The following is a 17,567-nucleotide window of genomic DNA, read 5'->3' as shown; positions in this document are numbered from 1 at the left end:
CTAACCCTAACCCTAACCCTAACCCCAACCCTAACCCTAACCCTAACCCTAACCCTAACCCTAACCCTAACCCTAACCCTAACCCTAACCCTAACCCTAACCCTAACCCTAACCCTAACCCTAACCCTAACCCTAACCCTAACCCTAACCCTAACCCCCTAACCCTAACCCTGACCCTGACCCTGACCCTGACCCTGACCCTGACCCTGACCCTGACCCTGACCCTGACCCTGACCCTGACCCTAACCCTAACCCCTGAACCCTAACCCCTATATGCTAAACCCTTACCCCTATACCCTAAACCCTATACCCTAACCCCCAACTCTCTAACTGTAACCCCAACCCTAACCAACTTTATGTTTATTTACCTACCTCTGGGATCATATCTCTTCTTCAATCCTGCGATCTTCAAAGAGGTCACTGTTGAGGAAGGTTTCAGGGCATTCTACTTTTCTTGAAACCTTTCTTCCTGGTTGTGTCTCCTTTTTACACACCTCAAATCTGATATTTTCCTCCTTCACTCTTGCATGTGTTCTATTAAGAAAAATATAATCAAATTACTAAACTCAATAAATATCAAATGCACATGCAGCAGCCCAAGCTCCTTTTTTTCTTGATTTTATTTGGGGTGTCCGGTGGAACAAGTTCTACAATGGCTGCTTTTACACTAGCATTGACAGTTTTGGGGAAGACATCACAGATGAACATAGGAACTCAGTGTTACTTCATCAAATGTACCTGAGCAGAGGACAGGGAAGGGAAGGGCATGAGGAGGAGGAGGAGAAGGCAGAGGTCAAGGGGCCAGATAGGGAGAGGACACAAGGAAACTTAGGAGGAAATGACAGAAGGAAGTAGCGGAAAGAGGAGGCAGGGGGAAAGGAGACGGGAGGAGTGAATAATTAATGCCAGTTACAGGTGCGGGGGGCAGCAGTAATTTGAGAATAGGATAAGGCAAATTATTCAAAAAACATACCAGCTTCAAATGCCAGTTAGCCAGCACATTAAGAGTTGCATGGCAAAGCCAACTTCATCTTCCAAATTAGTTTAATGCTACAAACTTACAAAAAAGAGTACTGCAGAACCCCTGAGGAACAAGAACAGCCTAGGTGTGGGTGAAGGACCTTAAGCCCCCTTTACCCCTGGTTGCCCCTGTGGTAAAGTACACATGGTCTTGGTTCAGCCCAGAGTGCTCACCATACCAGGAAGGGCAAGTTACAAAAAGCTGACTCCTTACCCATCTGACCACAGGGACCCTGCCGGGTCAGCCTACGAGCAAAAAAGTGTAGCCAAGGCCTTTCTCACATACCCAGATAGGTGGCAGGCATCAGCCCCTCTCCTCACTAACTGCTGAGGTCTTGTCTTCAGTGAAGACTCTCCCTGTCACTCCATCAGCATTCCAGTGTGGAAAGATAAAAAACCTGCCATGGAGCTCCTGTGACAAAAGACATCAGAGGTGCAGTGAAAGCTTGGTCCTTAAATATCCCCCTCTCCAACAACAGTGACCAAGAAAACAAGCAATGCTCTCAGACACCCCCTACCTACAATGGGAACAGCAGATGTGGTGGCTCATCACACCAGCCCTTGACTTGGCATTTCATCTCCCTGGCTCTTGCGGACATCAGGGCCACAAGAGTTTAGTACTCAGAATAAACTAACAAAGATGCAAAAAAGATGGCAGCATAAATATATACCATGTTGCTCTTTTCTTAAATGTCAATGACAATTTGAATAGAATACAATATTATACTGCCATGATGTTTCTAAGCTTATTTTAGCAATAGTGAGCTGCCTTAGAAGGAAAAAGTCTGTGGTGTATAATGCTGACAACGTGACCTTGAAAGGGCTAAAAGAAAACCCACAAACATATATGTTACACATTTTAAGCCATAATCACATTTTACACACACACACACACACTAGACATGTTTTTTACAAATAAATCTATGTTAACAATATATGGCATCTCAAGATAATTCCATTAGGAAGCAATACTTCAGGATGAGCGCCAAATGAATCAAAACTGTATCATGGCCGGGCAGTGGTGATGCACGCCTTTATTCCCAGCACTAGGGAGGCAGAGGCAGGTGGATCTATGTGAGTTCGAGACCACCATAGTATACAAGAACTAGATCCAGGACAGCATCCAAAGACACAGAGAAACCATGTCTCAAAAAGCAAAAAAAAAAAAAACAAAAAAACAAAAAAAAACAAAAAACTGCATCATGAAGAAGCAGGATATTGAAAACTATACATATCCATAGTACAACAAGCTATGTTTTTAAATATACAGTTGATTACTGATTATTCTATATTATTATATCTCTAACAGACACATGTAAAATGTAAACAATTCTTTGGATAGACGCATGAAGTATTTTCTTACTTTCTTAAGCATGTTAATATTAACATTGTTGAAACATGTCAACAAAGGAGCACACATCAGGGGCACATCATCTACCCTTGGTATTGAACTCATGAGGATGAAACATGAGACATAGGAGTTCAAAGGTAGCCATGACAAAGTACTGACATCCAAGCCAGGATGGATAACAAACAATGACGTCTGAAGGGAATTTGTGGAAACATAAAAAAAAACAGGAACAAGAAGCCATCAACCTTTCACAGACCTTTATATGAAAAGTATAACACTACCTAATAGTTAACAATGATCCACTTAGATAATAGTAAACACATTCTATACATTTCAGTAAAAAAATTGCCTATCACCAAGTGAAAGCACAACAGAAGATGAACAGAGTCAAAGCAGGAATATCTAAACCAGCAGATAAACTGAAGGAATACATGAACTAGCAAATAAACTTCAGTATGTGGATTTGCCACATATACAGGACATTTTAATACCTCATACAAAACTTTCAAAATCTGAAACTACAATGCTGTGATCTCTGCCATCATACTTGAATGAAATAGATGAAACAGATTCTTTTCATTGAAACCAAGGTCTAAAATATTGAGAGGGATAAAGACAGGGTCAAGCAGTTAAGACAAATCCCTTCCCAGAATCAAGGTGAGTTTTTTAACAACATTCTGTAATTTCTGTTAGAAATAAATACATGAAGACTAACGGATTTACCATTCTAAGAACATGCACATATCTAAAGACACACTGACATAACCAAATAAAAATTAACAAAAATCATTAAACATTTCCAATCCTATAACCCAGATGTTGAGGCTGATAAAAGCTTACCTACAGTTTTTCTGTATCATGATCTGCTTCATATAACAAAAAGCGAGCATGTAGGTCTGAAGTCAGAGAAATCAATACTTCCCAGTTGGTGGGATAATTTGAGATGATTAAGGAAATGATGCCCTGCTGGAGGTAATATGTCACTGGGGGTTTGGTTTTATAATTGACATCTGCATACCATTTCCAGTTCCCACTGTCTGGTTCATTCTGCAGGTTGAGGATGTGAGATCTTAGCATCCTGCTATATCTGCCATATCTGACACCTGTTGCCTTGCTGTTTTCATGGTGATCCTGTATGACTCTGGAACCAAGAGTCAGATTAAATTCTTTCATGAGGTGATGTAGACATTATGCTATATCACAACAGAAGAGGCACAAATAAACATCCATAAAGTTCTATATCTGAATTAGTGATTTCCTGTCATTGAAGAGGAAATCTAAAAGGGTTACTTGTTAAGAGAAGCTTTTTCTTTGAGAGAAGCCTTCCCGCCAGCCTGGTTCTAGAGCCGCATCAGTCCCAAATAAACACACAGGAGGCTATATTAATTATGAAGCTGTTGGCCTTGTTTGTTTCTTACTAGCCAACTCTGACTTAAGTAACTACCCCATAATTGTTAATCTAAGTATTTCTCTTACCGGAGAATAGTTCCGGGCTTCCTACCCCATGGCGGTACATCTTGACTCTCCGTGTTCCTCCTTCCCAGAGTCCTCCTGGACTCCTAGTCCCACCTATCTAGATTCCTATTGGCTCAACAGTGCTTTATTGACATAATCACAGGACTTCCTCCACAGTTACTTTATCATTTAAATTTGTAGGATTTTTTCCATATGAGTTTAAAGTGCAAACAAAATAAAGACAGGCATTAAACTGCTTAAACAGATAGTTGACACTGTGAAACTATTTTCTCTGGAATGCTCGTGTACCTAAAACGTGTTGGCTAAAGATCTTACAAAATCGTTTATAGCCAGACTTTCTTCTGTACAAGTTTTTTCGGATTCTCAAAGACTATTGTGATAAGAACAGGCTTTAACACAATGATTGAACACTAAAAGTTTTACTCTTGAATACCACCACAAAGTGTAAAACCTTACCACACTGACTACATTTATAGTTTCTCTGCAGTATGATTTTTTTCTCATAATTTCAAAGACTACAATGGTGTACAAAGGCTTTACCACATTACTTTCATAGAATTCCTCTCCATTACGTGTTCTTTTATACATTAAGAGAATACTGTGATGTGAAAGGCTTTACCACTTTGACTACATTAATAGGGTTTCTGTCCTGTATGTGTTACTTTATGTGTTTGGAGATTACTGTCCTGCGTAAAGCCTTTAGCACATTGATTACATTCATAGTGGTTTTCACCAGTAAGGGTAATGTTAAGAATTTGGATATAACTCTGTTGTAAAAAGGCTTTCCCACATTCATTCCATTCATAAGTTTTCTCTACATTATGGATTCTTTCATGCCTTTTAAGATGATTATGATAGCCGGGAGGTGGTGACGCACACCTTTAATCCCAGCACTCGGGAGGCAGAGGCAGGAGGATCTCTGTGAGTTCGAGGCCGGGCTGGACCGATAGCCTCCAAAACAATACAGAGAAACCCTGTCTGTAAAAACCAAAAGAAAAAAAAAGAATATTATGATATACATAGACTTTAACACCTCAAGAATATTCAGGTTTCTCTCCAGTATGACAATTTGGTCTAATTATAAAGAAGAATCAGATCTTAAGGTTTTATCACTGTTTACACTCATGCTGTTCCCCTTCATTAAGGTTGGTTTGGACCTTTGAATATACCTGTGATGGTTCACATTTATTGCATCTTTTTTTTAGGACTTAAATTTTATTAAAAAAAATCAATGGAATTTATCTTGTATTAAATAAAACATTTCAACAATTCCCAAAGTAGCCTTAAAAATTCTTCTGCCACTTTGTATTGCATGTTTATAACAAATGAAAATGAAGAGTTGATGATTAGAAAATCAAAACATTGACTAACTCTGAAAAATTCTAATAATAATCTTTGTTATAATATATCTAAGCTGGGCGGTGGTGGCGCACGCCTTTAATCCCAGCACTCGGGAGACAGAGGCAGGCGGATCTCTGTGAGTTCAAGGCTGGGCTGGACCAATACCCTCCAAAACAATACAGAGAAACCCTGTCTCATAAAAACCAAAAAAAAAATATATATATATATATATATATAATACTCATATAGCATCTTTTGTATATATGAGATTTTTTCACATGTTTGAAGAGAACAGAAAAAACTCATATATTTTACTATAGTGAGTCATACTACATTTGTAAAATGAACCAGGACAAAAGTATATACATATTCCTAGTACGATTGGATTTTTCTGAAATGTGAGTTTGTTGATATATTGCCAATGAAGCTGGAAAAGCAATTACTTATAACTTGCATCACATTCAACAAATCTATTCAAAGTGGGTGCTGCTACATATCTTCTAATTGTTCTGAGAGAGAGAGAGCAGGCTATGCTGCTTTTTTAGATATCCCTATGTTCTTATGGCTTGTATCAAGAGTGACATATGATATACTTAATAAAGGAAGAGTAACAAATAAAAGGTGTCCACATTACATTTACACCATTTAACTTTCTATTCCTCGTAGACATATGGTATAGATAATAAGGTTTCTCCACAACAGCCACCCTTGTCTCTTGACTCCTCCTCTCACTAAAATTAGCAAAGTCACAAGTATGTGAATAACACAAGCTTTACTATGAACTATTTGCTTATTAGAGGATTTTGGACATGTATTTTTGACTTATTCAATGAGCATACCTTATGTAACATGAGTGTTATGAAACTAAATGGATTGGCAGGTACACAACATAGCTATCATGAGGCTATGGTTAAAATGGTAGTATCTATTAAGGCATGGTTTCCTTGTCTGTTCTCTTAAATTTATGCCTTGTGAACACAATTCACCTACTTGACACTGAGGTATATAGTTTTTTGAGAATTTAATAATCATCAATGCACTTTAATTATACTTACTTTATTTAAAACTTCCAGACACCTTGAAATTTGTTCTGAGGCATATTTGTATTAGCTTGTACATTAAAATTACCTTCTGTGTAGCATAAAATATAGTACCAGAAAATATATGATATATTATTGGAAATTGTGCAACATTTAAGTTATTACTTTCAGTGAACCTTAGAAACATGCCTGATTCATTCACATCATCATTGCTCAGTTTCAACTGTAATTACAGAAGAGCATCAATAACCAAGAGACAGTTGCCCCCTTATTTTAAAATGTGAAGGAAAATTCATAGTCTTACCTATAGCAGTGAGGTTCCTATAGTCTCCACCATCACATCTTTATGGAGATTCTTCTGGGAAGGATCCAGCAAAGCCCACTCTTCCTGAATGAAGTCAAAATGAACATCAACACAGTTCACTGTGTTCTAAAATATACCATAAATGTATGAAAAGAAAGTTATACTGACAACACAGCTAATGTAACAATCACCAAGTCACTTAAAAAGAAAAATGAATAGGAGGGTCACCTCTGTTATTTCTGAATTCCTTGAATGGGATATCACCATGTTAAAGTAATGCCTGTTAGTAGACATACCTGTGTTACCGATGAATCAAGATTTGCAGTTGGCATCGTGGTTTTGGAAGCCTCATTCAACTTGTTCTGAGCATATGGTAATCAACTGGCTAAAGTGTAAACACTGAGAAAAGTAAAATGCCCTGACCATAGGGAAAGCACTGCAGTCCACTGAGGCTGGAGACCCCAGCAGCTATGAAAGGCTAAGTTCATTATTAAAAGTATATCAGAGTCTTCTTTCCACAGAACCAAATGAACTCACATCCCAGCCTCAACATCCTCAACAAACTACTATCACACCATATGGCATAAATCATGATTCCTGGTGCTTTATGTTTATCATTTGCTTGTTTATAATGGTAACAAAAATAAGAGGGCTTAGAAGAAACATTAGATGCTAATTATTAAGATCATTGGACTCTGAGTTCTTTTCATTAATAAAATAAGAAAAACCTCTACCATGGCCAAGAACCACATTCTCCTACGTGACACTGGCCAAGTTAGGATGATGCTATGCAATGATTGGCTTAGCTCAGTGCCCTACAGCTCCAATCCTACACCATTAACAACATTTTTGTTTGGGATTGATTGTATTTCCTTTTTTTTTTCTGAATGTGTTTTCAACTTGTTACATACAAAACATGGAGAAAATATAAATATCCTGTCATCTGTATTGTCACAATTATTTTGCTTAATAATTATATGTTTTAGTGCCTGAGATTTATTTTCCATCATTTATTTATTATTAATTTTAATATATAGTGTATGCTTTCTCCTTTTCTTGTTGGGGCCCAAAGTTGAAGATTGCTATGTAACTGTTAATAATTCTTATATGTGGTCCCCATTGGCACTGTGTATTGCCTCAAGGACTAGGGGGCCTTCCTGTCATAAAACTTCCTGTAAGCTCTGTCTTCAGGGAGTATTTGTCCCTTACCTGCTGTGGTTTGTACCCACCAGCCAAGGTACCTCTCGCACAGTATTATAACTTTGATACATTTTCATTCTGTTCATTAATTTTATTAAATTTTTTTCATTTTTTTATATACTGAACAGTTTCCCCTCACTCCTCTTCTCACACTCCCTCCCCTCACCTCCCATGTAGCCCCCATCCACTCCTCCACCCACTTAAAGAAAGGGACAGGCCTCTCATGGGAGTCAACAAACCATGGCATCAAGTTGAGGCAGGACCAAGTTCCTCCCCCTGCATCAAAGCTGGAGGAGGCAAACCATCATGGTTCGTGATCCCACTTCATGGAGCCCCACAAACAGACCAAGATACACAATTTTTACACACATGCAGAGGGCCTAGGTCAGTCCTATGCCTAGCTCTCAGTCCAGGGTCCATGAGTTCCCATGAGCTCAGGTGAGCTGTCTCCATGGGTTCCCCTGTTGTGACCTTGATTCTCCTGGGTACTCCTCCATGTCTTCAGCTGGACTCCCAGAGTTCAACCCAGTGCTTAGCTGTGGATCTCTGCATCTGCTTTCATCAGTTATTGGATGAAGGCTCTCTGATAACAACTAGTCACCGGTCTGATTATAGGAGATTTCAGGGTACATATCCACGATTATTAGGAATCTTAGCTAGGGTAATCCTTGTGGATTCCTGGGTGTTTCCCTAGTACCAGGTTCCTCCCTATCCCCAAAATGCACCCATCTAGATATACCTTTAATTACTTTGCCATTCCTTCCACCCCCAACCAAGCCAACAAGACACTACTTGTTGCCATCTTACCCACCTACCCAAACTGCCCCGAGTTTACCCAGAAATTCTCTTCTACTACACCCAACATAACTTTAGATGACCACAGAAAGAGAAAACAAGATATTTCATAACAAACCCAGATTTAAACAATACCTACCCACAAACCCAGCCATACAGGAAATGCTAAAAGGAGAACTCCAACCCAAGGAAGTCAGCTGTGCTTAACAAAAACACAGGCAATAGATACTATCACAACAGCAAAACAGAAAAAGGAAACACACACACACACACACACACACGATCACCACCATGACAAAAATCAAAAACCAACAAGAATTATCAATCACTGGGATTAATATCTCTTAATATCAATTCACTAATAAAAAGACACATACAAACAGAATGGATATGAAAACAGGATCCATTCTTCTGCTGCATACAGGAAACACACATGAACTTGAAAGACAGACATTACCTCTAAATAAAGAGTCAGAAAAATAATTTCCCATCAAATGGAACTAAGAAGCAAGCCAGTGTAGCTACCTTAATATCTAACAAAATAGGCTTCTAACTAAAACTAACTTAAAGAACTGAAGGACATTTCATATTCAAAGAAGAAATCCATCAAAATGAAGTCTCAATTGTTAACATTTATGCCCCCAAATACACGCATCAAACTCCATATATTAATAGTGGGAAACTTCAACATCCCACTGTCACCAGTGGACAGGTCTACTATACAGAAATTTCACAGAGAAATAAGGGAAATAATAGATGCTATGACCTAAAGATACTTAACAGATACTTACAGAAAAGTTCACCCAAAAACAAAAGAATATACCTTCTTCTCATCACATCATGGGATCTTCTATAAAATTGTCCACTTGGTGACAGAGCAAATCTCAAAAGACAGAAAAAATTTGGAATAACCCCACTAATCTTACCAGATCACAACACAAACTAAAGAAAGCATACAAACACATGGAAAATGAACAACTCTCAAATGAATTACCAATGGGTTAAGGAAGAAATGAAAATAGAAATTAAATACTTCCTAAAATTCAATGAAAATGAATCCATGGCATATCCAAACTTAGGGAACACTATGAAAGCAGTGCTAAGAAGAAAGTTCATAGCACTAGGTGCTTACATAAAGAATTTGGAGAAATCTCACACTAGTGACTTAACAGCACACCTAAAAGCTCTAGAAAAAAAAGAAACAAACTCATCCAGAAGGAGTAGACAGCAGGAAATAATCAAATTCCAGGCTGAAATCAGTAAAATAGAAATAAAGAACAATACCAAGAATCAGTGATATCAACAAGATATCCAAACCAACTAAAAGGCAGAGAGAAGATATAGAAATTAACAAAATTAGAAATAAGAAGGGGGATAAAACAACAGACACTGAAGAAATCCAGACAATATTTAGGCCATGTTTCAAAAACCTGTACTCCACAAAATTGGAAAATCTAAAAGAAATGGACAATTATCTTGATAAGTAGCACATACCAAAATTAAACCTATAATCCCTAAAGAAACAGAAGTCACTAAAAGTACCCAAAAAAAGCCCAGGGATGAATGGTTTCAATGCAGAATTATACCAGAATTTGTTCTACACAATAGAAACAGAAGGAACATTGCCAAATTCTTTTTATGAGGCTGCAGTTAACATGATACACAAACCACACAAAGACTCAACTGAGAAAGAGAATTACACACCTATCTTCCTCATGAGCATTGATGAAAAATATTCAATAAAATACTGGCAAAGCAAATCCAAGAGCACATGAAAAAAATCATCCACCCTGATAAAGTAGGTTTCATCGCAGAGATACATGGATGGTTCAACATAGGAAATTCTGTCATAGAAACAAACTGAAAGAAAAAATACATGATCATCTTATTAGATGTTAAAAAAGACCTTTTAGACATGTAAAAACAGCTTAATCATGAACCCCACTTCACCCAAGGCTGTATCTGATAACCAGACCTCAGTGGTATCACTCACTCTAGATACACAGACAAGGTCTTAGAACCACATGACATCCACTGGACAGTATATAAACAGAGACCAAAGCTCTGCTATAGACATGTGAAGAGACATCACCTTGATCAACCCTAGGGATAGAGCATCTCCCCCAGGATCATGACCCATGAATCAGAGACTTCTGTTAGAGACTGAACCTGAACATCAGCTAAAATACATTGCACAGATGAGCAGCCCTGGTGGGATAGGCTTAAGACTATAATTGGGAATTCAGAGTGTGAACCTTGTGTGATGACCTTTGTTATACTAACTAGGCATATCTACCTTCTTACTCACAAAAGTCAGGAACACTTTTCTATGAGTGATGATTGACTTAAGTATACATCAGGATGAGGAAAGGAAAACTTTTCCAAAACAAATGCAAGAGAACAGATTTCTAAAGAACCAATATATGATTTCTATTATACACCTAAAAAACTTGTTTTGCTCTAATTACTTTATGAGTAAAAAGAAATTTTGAAAACAAATTTGTCCATTTTTTATGTGTATGTTTGTATGTTAGAGAGAATGTCTTCCATTTGTGTACAGGTTACACACCAGAAAAGAATCTATCACATATCCTGAACCTATAGTAGCAGGTAGTTATGAGTCTCTTAATTTGGGTGCTGGGATCTGAACTGTGCTGAATCACCTTCCAAGCCCAACAATACTTTTTATCCACAACTCTAAAAGTCTTTCGCAGATTAACAACACGTAAATAAATGAAGTATATAAATGATCCTAGGGAACATGATGCATTAATATTAAGATGTTGTTTATGGTCACTTTGCACCATAAATTGAATACAATCCAAAGACAATGCCAAACAATTTATAAAAAGACAGCTGATACCAAAGCTGCATGCAAAGTAGAAACACTCAGAATACTCAATGCAAACACATATATATACACAACAGCACACACATTGATACAATGACTTATATATTTACCAGGGAAGATACAATACTCAAGAATGTGTACAATATTTGTACAATAATAGAGAATGGAGAGAAAAAGCCAAGAACAAAAGCAGGAAAATCACCTTTTAACCAAAATACCAAAGGAAACTCAGCCAAACACAGCTACCTGTGATTCTATGTGTACAGAAATTAAATAAACACAGATTTCACAACTCCAACAAAATTAATTAAAAGTGACCCTTAAACTGTTAATCTTCTGACCCACTAGCTACTGATACTTCTTACAGAGAGACTCCATGCTCTAGAGCCCTCCCAGCAAATATAGGCGATCTCTTCCAGAGCCTTCTATGGCTCTATAGCCTCTCGTGCCCCTTGTGGTTTCAGGCAAACCCAGCCTCAATGGTGTCCAATCAAAAAATAATGTGAAGAATAACTTAATGTCTGCTTCCTGACACATGGATGATGTTACAAGATGTGGCATCTTCCCTATTCACCTGCAAAATACTATACTAACCTGAAATACCTCTACAGCTCCGAAACTCCTTTTGTGCCCTGGAACTGAACTTCACTAAATCACATCATGGTGACTGTCAGTAGCAGAAAGTAGAAAGCATTCTAATCCTGTCTTTCTAAAGGATGATGCCCATCCATTCCTTTCTATCAGTTATTAAACTATCTGTAACATTTGTAAGACAAACCTAAAAGTGGAATGTAATATCCAGAACTTCTAGAAACCAGACCTTCTGTTTTCCAATCAGTCTTCCCACTGCACAACAAAAGCAATGCCCGTGTGTACACATGGACAGTTATATTACCAGCTCATAGTCTCCCATGCCAGGATGGCAGAACCTCCTTCTCCCCAGGGAATCCACACTCAACAAAGCTCAGAGGCCAAGGTCCACTGCCTAGGTCAACACAGGGACCAACAGAACCTCAATCTGGCTCATGGTCCATCCCAGTCCAAGCAGTCACGATTCTGATAGCTTAGCCAACCTGCTTTTCCTGGTCTGGATACAGTGGCCCAGACACTCACCATGGCATGGCTTGTGGTCTACTGTGGTTCCACAGCAGAAAAAGAGGAGAATCCTAGAAAGAACCTGTAAGCTACCTCTCACTGGTGCTCCTGTTGACTAAGCCTTCCAAAAGTTTCTCATTAGTTAGTACAACATTGCTGGGCTTCAGGACATTAGCAGTTACCCTACTGGGTGAGCAGAGATCAAGTGACTCAAACCACACAAGCCCTCCCAGCTTTGCCCTCCACACTACAGTCAGAGAGGTTCCTAATCTGGGAAATTCATAGTTCAGTAAAATCCTCCACTTTCCCAGAGCACTTCCTGTTCCTCTTATAAGGCACAGGGTCCTATGTGTGCACATTCAACTAGATACTCAATGTCCTGCATAGCCAACCCTTTGCTTCATAGCTGGGAGATTCTGCAACCAAACACATTCAAACAACCTCTGTTGTTAAACAAAAAGAGGTCATGGATGAGAACACAAGGAAGGGGCCATGGGAGGCCTTGGAGGCAGAAAAGAGACATTGGAATTAATGTAATCCAAAAAAAATTATGTTACAAAGTTGAAACAGGAGTTATGGTTATGTGCTCCAGAGACTAGGGATTTGTATTAGAGCAAAACAAGTACTATTCACACTATTTCTCTCAGGGTTATCATTTTAAACCTGGATAATACAGTTATGTTAGGCAGGGCAACACCATTTTATCCAGTTCTTCTATTTAGGTGTTATGAAAAGTTATGTTCTTTATCTAGATTCTTGATTGCCTGATCCAAGAAAATGAGAAATGGACAGTCATGACATTTATGGAACACCTAAATGATTACCTGACTCCACATTGCTAAAGACAACCACTGTCATGGCAGGAAATCTTTCTTCCTTCTTCTTGTCCCTCCCTTTTTGTGTTGTGACTACACCTACTTTACAGTTAGTGAGTGAATGAAATTCTTACACAGTTTATCACTTCATTAGTAAATTCACAATAAAATCTAGAAAACTTGGAGGATATTCATTTACTGGTTATTTTTCCTTCCCAGAAACTTGTCAAGGCCCAGCCTGGAAGGAGTTACATGACTGTCTTTCCAGCACTGGGCAGCAGAAGTAGGATTAGGTGTTCAAAGCAATTATCAATTACATCTTGTGAAGCAAGCCTGAGCTATAGGAGACATTGTTCAAAACCAGTGGTTCTCAACCTTTCTAATTCTGTTACCCTTTAATACATTTCCTCATGATGTGGTGACCCCCAACCATAAAATTATTTTCAGTGCTACTTAATAACTATTATTTTTCTGTTATTAATTATAATATAAATATCTGTGTTTTCCGGTGATCTTAGGTCACTCCTGTGGTAGGGCTATTTGATTCCCCCAAAGGGAGCTGTGACCTCACAGGTTGAGAAGCACTGCTCTAAACTGATACATATAAATAAATAGATAAAGAAATGAATAAGTTGCACTTAAGAAAAAAATGGAATGAAATTCTTAAAGCAGGAAACAATGAAAAAAATTTTAAAAGGGATTATGGCAGTAATGCATTTAAAGAAAATGAAATTTTAAAAATGTTATCAATAATTGACTTTTTTAAAGAGATAAAAAAATTGAAAGAACACTTACCTATATTGACTTTGAAACAGAGTAGGTATTTTCCTGGTAGGGATAATGACATTAATAAGACATTGTGTGACTTTGTCACATGTAACATGAGTGCTGTAAGCTGATGCATGGAGTTATAGGCAATAGCCTGTGTCTCAAAACTCTGTGTCTCAAAACTCTGAGTTGACTTAACTATGTCAACCAGAATTGTACATATCTGCTTAAGAGTTGGCTAATTGAAAATTGAATATTTAGTAGTTCAAGCTATCCTCACTAAACTGTACACCCACCAATTCTGCCTGTCTCCATTCACATAGAAGGAATTAGTACAAGCAGGGAAATTATACAGAAAGTCACTCACCCTGCCCCATCAGGCCCTTTTTTATGATGGAGACCACTGCAGCTCACTGCCTTAAACTCCACTCTCTGATATAGTTATTGTCTAGACTGTTTCTCCTGCAATGTACACAGTGCACTGTTCCTCCTTTTCTGTCTGAAGGGAGAAGTCATGTTCCACACACAATTCCTTTTCCTGGTACTGCAATGGACAGTCAACTATATTACTCAAACTGGTAATTTTAGAACTCTGTGATGCTATAGACTTGTAATCCAAGAATTTATGGTGTTTAGTCAGGAGGAAAACAAAAGCAATGCCCTGTGTGACCTCAGACAGGGTTCAAGTCCACCTCAATTAATATAGGAGACTTTGTCTCAAAACTAATTTTCAAAAAGACTGGAGAAGCCACTGTTCTAGAATTATTATAAGTTTATTGCACACTGGGACTTAATGTTGGTTGTGACCCTATAATGTCCTCTTGTGCAGCATGTTAGAGGCCTTTGATGGGGAGGTGGTCCTTTTGGCTGGTTGTAAGTCAGGGTTATGGGACTATAAAGGTTACTTAATCCTGGTGAACAAACATTACATCTAAAAAATACTAATCTCTAACAGGTGTGGTTAGCATACTTATCTTTGGGGTATTTGGGAAACAACCCTCCCTTACATAAATTCTGCTTTGTGTGACTTAACACCTTCTAAGAATTGGTAAATCCTTAAACCATCAAGTCTATTACCCTGAATTCTACTCTTCTGCATTACAGGTTAGCAATGGAGATTGTAGCACTAATTATAATTGGTCTTAATAATAAAAACCTAGAGTCAGATATAGGGGTTAATGGTGAAAGATCAGGGAAGCAGAGCAGTCAACCCCTAGTTCTTAACTCTACTGAATCCTCAGAACAAAAGAGCAATCCTGTCCCTATGAATCTTCAGACTGAACACAATGAGCTTCAGTCTCCTCCTGCATTATATTCCTCTCTCCACCCAGCCGTATTACTCCTGTCTCCATCTTCCAGGTACTGGGATTAAAGGTTTGAACCAACATCACCTGGTTCTGTTTCTCTTTTAGACTAGAAAATCTAGTGTAGCCCAGGGTAGCCTTGAACTCACAGAGATTCACCTGCCTCTGCATCCCAAGTGCTGGGATTAAAGGTATGTGCCACCATGGCCTGGCAGGCTTTATTTGTACAAACAAAATACTACCACACTTGGAGATACGGTTTACAAGCTCCAAAAAATTACCTTCATCTGGATCCTAAACCTAAATGTTAAAAGTGCAGAACTTCTGGAAGATACTAGAGAGATTAGTACTCTCCGACTTTAGCAAATGTGTGACGATATGAGCACCACAGAGATATCAATAACTAGGATATTTCTAAACACAGTTTCTCTCCCAATCCTCTGCCGGGGAGTGAAGTTATTCAGAGGCTGCCAGCCCGGCTCACGGAGTTGCACGGATCACACAGGACCACGCTGGACCAGGCAGGACCCGGCAAGAATATGGTGAACTCTGTGTCTGGCCTCTGGCTCCCACCCAGCGTAGAGAAAACCAACTACGCCGGCTTCCGAGCCTCAGTCGGACTCTCCACCTACTCTGAGGACAGTAGGCCCTGACTCATCATGGCCCGCTACTCTCCTCACATGGGGGAAGCAGTCCCTCACTCACTTTGGCCCACCGCTCCTCTCGGTTTGTGAAGAGCAGCACCTCACTCACCATAGTGCAGCTGCTGAGATGACCAACGTTCTCCCCAGAACCAAAGGCACAGGACAGAAGACAACTTCTAACTTCCTGAGGCAAAGAGCTGAGCAGAAAGCCTGACTCCAGGAAGAACCCGCCCATCTGACTGGCGGTTCCGCTAGAGGCTCTGATTGGCTAGTGCGACCTGAGTGACAGGACCAGGTGAGCGGAAGAGGCACAGCATAATGGTTTAACATGAACAAAGAATTCCTGGGTGGCCCCAGGGGAACAGAAAACCAGAAGCCAAGAAGTGAATCCAGGAGTGCGGATTTTAATGCCCTCCAGGGGTGAAGCCACAAAGGGCAGACTTTTTAAGGGTGGACTCTAGACAGAGATGACTCCAGGGGAGGGCCTACCCTTGTCACCTGGAGGGCAGTGTTTGGAACGGGTCTACCAAACATACCAACTTCTTTGTTTATAGAAACCTGCAGGGCTTCCACCTAAACAACACAGACTCCTCGAGTATAGAGGCGTCGGTTTAAGTCTGGCTTCCTCCTGCTGACAAGAGACGAATGTGTGCGTGTTGGGGGCGGGGGGAGTCAGGAGTTGGTGGGCTCACATTCAACAGGAGGTATGGGTGGAGAAGTAATCAGTTAACTGCCATTCTGTACACATTAGGTATCTTCCTTGAGGAGTCAGAGAAGGCAGATTGGGTTAAGCTTCCACCATAACATGGAGGTGCACGTAGAGAGAGGCTTGTATGAATCCAGATGGTGTTTGGTAGCACCTTTCCAAACCCAGTCCTCGGGGTGCCAAGGCGAGCACTCCACCTTTAGAAAACCCACCATTCAAGGCTCCACCCCTGGGGCCACCCCTGAGGGATGTTAAAAGCCCCTACCCTAACTGGGTGTTTGGCACCGCGTGGCTTGCAGGTATCTCGCACCGGCAGTGGCTGCACAGGCTCAGAAGATCCAGGCGCGCTACGCATGAATGCTAAGTGCGGCCGCCAATCCCCGGCCAGGGCCATACCACGGCCTGCCCAGGACAAACACGCAGAGAGGGTGGCTGCGAATTACAGGTTCCAGAAAGCATCTGGGCAGAGCCCGGGTGGCATTGCTAAGTGATGGTGCCTAAACCACACTCAGAATGGCTACAGGTGCTAGCGCCGGCCGGTGTTCACAAATGCAGCCAAAAATCTGACAATTTATCGTGTGCTGAGGATTCAGTTTAGAACATGTGAGCCCACCTAAATTTCCCATGCACAGCCGAAGAGCAGTACACATAGGCAGGAGAATCCAAGCGCCCCCAGGTGCACCTACCCCCAAACATTTTTCCCCTCACCCCCACCAAGAGCTACCTCTCCTGCTGGATTAAAATGAGACTAGAAAATGAGGGGGGCTTTGCTCCAGACCCAGCACAGAATTCCTGTTCCTCCCTGGACTCCTTGACCTTTCCATTTCATCCGATTCAATGGAGTCCAGCCCTCCAGC

At 39.9% G+C, this 17,567-nt stretch overlaps 1 long non-coding RNA gene across 4 annotated transcripts; it reads right to left on the bottom strand.

The window, feature by feature from the left end:
• Positions 1 to 272: 272 nt before the first annotated feature.
• LOC121140056 lies at positions 273 to 16,229 on the bottom strand. Of its 4 annotated transcripts, XR_005876896.1 has the most exons (6): positions 16,114 to 16,229; positions 14,084 to 14,116; positions 6,533 to 6,616; positions 3,212 to 3,512; positions 1,307 to 1,432; positions 273 to 534 (listed from the first exon to the last, which is right to left on the bottom strand). It is a non-coding gene; the product is annotated as an uncharacterized LOC121140056 (long non-coding RNA). The 4 variants fall into 4 exon arrangements; XR_005876893.1 differs by lacking the exon at positions 14,084 to 14,116; XR_005876894.1 differs by lacking the exon at positions 14,084 to 14,116 and having other exon boundaries at positions 3,390 to 3,512.
• Positions 16,230 to 17,567: the final 1,338 nt, after the last annotated feature.

The sequence above is a fragment of the Mesocricetus auratus genome, unplaced genomic scaffold (assembly GCF_017639785.1).
Source record: "Mesocricetus auratus isolate SY011 unplaced genomic scaffold, BCM_Maur_2.0 Super-Scaffold_100003, whole genome shotgun sequence".
In the NCBI taxonomy this organism is placed as follows: Eukaryota; Metazoa; Chordata; class Mammalia; order Rodentia; family Cricetidae; genus Mesocricetus; species Mesocricetus auratus.
The sequence above is the reverse complement of the archived record's forward strand: the minus strand, read 5'-3'. Positions and strand labels throughout refer to the sequence as shown.